This window comes from Rhinolophus sinicus, linkage group LG04, assembly GCF_036562045.2.
Source record: "Rhinolophus sinicus isolate RSC01 linkage group LG04, ASM3656204v1, whole genome shotgun sequence".
Lineage (NCBI taxonomy): Eukaryota > Metazoa > Chordata > Mammalia > Chiroptera > Rhinolophidae > Rhinolophus > Rhinolophus sinicus.
The window spans coordinates 59,669,329-59,671,731 of NC_133754.1; the positions used below are offsets into that span (position 1 = coordinate 59,669,329).

The 2,403-nt window shown below is 30.7% G+C and overlaps 1 pseudogene; it reads left to right on the top strand.

Annotated features, from left to right (window-relative positions):
• The first annotated feature begins 209 nt into the window (after positions 1-209).
• Positions 210-1,165, top strand: LOC109452801 (centrin-3; annotated as a pseudogene).
• Positions 1,166-2,403: the final 1,238 nt, after the last annotated feature.

Below are 2,403 nucleotides of genomic sequence, written 5' to 3' on the forward strand. Positions count from 1 at the left end.
AAACAAATAAACAAACAAACTGGACTAAATGGGTAGAGCCTAGGTTTAAATAAGTTCCTTTTATTTCTATAGGGAAATAAAGTATGCCTGTATTCTGTATATGTATTGCTGTCATTCTCTCTCTTGACTATTGCAATTTGGCAACGAACACAAGGTAAAAAGGGATAATTTGTGAAAATAAAACATAAAATAGGAGAAGGAAAAGAACAATGGGTATAAGGTGAATAAAGATAAGAGGCAATCAGAAAAAAAAAAGGCTATTCTATTTATGAGATATTTTACAAAAACTTAATGGTCACCACAAAACAAAAATCCAGAGCTGAGACACAAAATATTTAAAAAAAAAGGAAACAGAGAATAAAACAAAAACGTAGAAAACTATCATACTAACGTAGCAGACAAAAACTCAAGGGAAGAGAAACAATGGAGATACAGAGCAACCAGAAAACAAAAGATAAAATGGTTACAGGAAGTCCTCATATATCAATAGTCACCCTAAATGTAAATGGATTGAACTCACCAATTAAAAGACACAGAGCAGCAGGATAGATTAAAAAAACAAGACCCACACGTCCTCCATCCTGGTGTACGGCCCCCACCTCAGCTCCTGACATACTTACTAAAAATTTTGGAAATAACACAAAACTCCTCCTTGCTCTTCTCCTGGGGCCCTGTTTTATGAAATGAACTCGTAGTGGGCAAAACAAAGAGGAAATAAAGAAGAGAACTCTCTGAAGAATAGAAAAAAGAAATTTAAGATGCTTTTGAACTATTGGACACAGACAAAGTTGAAGCAATAGATTATCATGAATTAAAGGTGGCATAAGAGTCTTGGGATTTAATATTAAAAAAGCTGATGTACTGAAGATTCTTAAAGATTATGACAGAGAATCCACAGGGAAAATAACCTTTGAATATTATAATGAAGTTGTGACAGACTGGATATTGCACAGAGATCCACGTAAAGAAATTTTGAGGCATTTAAACTATTTGATGATGATGATTCAGGTAAAATAGCTTGAGGAATTTGCAACCTGTTGCCAGAGAATTGGGTGAAAACATGAGTGATGAAGAACTTCAGCCTATGAGACATGAATTTGCTAAAAATGGTGATAAAGAAAAAAATCAAGAGGAGCTCATTGCTATTATGACTAGTGACATTTAAAGAATTATAATGATAAGCTAAGAATGTTGCAGTTATCATCTTATATTCTATTTTGTGCTTGGAGGCATGTTAAAAAAAAACCCACAACTTTGTTCATCTTTCCAAAAAGACCAAAAATAAGCATCTTATGTATTCGTATTTTACTACTGTTAAGTTTTTTGTATGAACAATACTGTTAGCAATCTAATAGTTAATTGCTTTGTATTTATAATACAGTTTTTATATATATAAAGTTTAAAAAATTGAAACGTGGTACACATTCTTTGAAGGTATTTTTATTAAGCCTCAGTAATCACTTTTGTTTTGGTGCACATGTTTCTCAAATTCTCATTAACAAAATGTTTATTTTATTAGTGCTAGAAAAAAAACAAAAAAAACAAGACCCAACTATGTGTTGCTTTCACCCATCTTAGCCTCAAAGACAAACATGGGCTCAAAGTGAAGGGGAGGAAGATGATACTCCAAGCAATTGGCATTAGAAAAAGGCAAATGTAACAGTACTTATATCAGACAAAAGATATTTCAAAACAAAATAGATACCATGAGACAAAGATGGACATTTTATAATGATAAAGGGGACAATTCATCAAGAAGACATCATATATATATATATATATATATATATATATAAATAAATATATATATATATATATATATCTATATCTATATCTATATCTATATCTATAGATATAGATATAGATATAGATATAGATATATAGATATAGATATATATTCTCCAATCTGAGAGCACCAAAATATATAAAGCAATTATTAAACAGAAAACTGACAAAAATACAATTTAGTAGGAAATTTAAATACCCCACTGACAGCAATGGATAGATCATCCAGACAGAAAACTCAGCAAGGAAATATTGGTCTTAAGTGATACATTAGATCAAATGAACTTAATGGGTATTTACAGAACTTTCCATTCCAAAATGACAGAATACACTTTTTCCCCCACGTGCACATGGAACACTCAAAAGGGTAGACCGTATGTTGGGGCACAAAACTAGTTTCAATAAATTTTAGAAGGTTGAAATCATATCAGCATATTTTCTGACCATAATGGTATGAAACTGGAAATCAACCACAAGAAGAAAGCTGAAAAAATCACAAATATGTCAAGATTAAACAAAATGACATTGAATAACTCTTGGGTCAAAGAATAAATAAAAGAAGAAATCAAAATTTACACTGAGATAAATAAAAATAACAATAAAATACACCCAAATTTT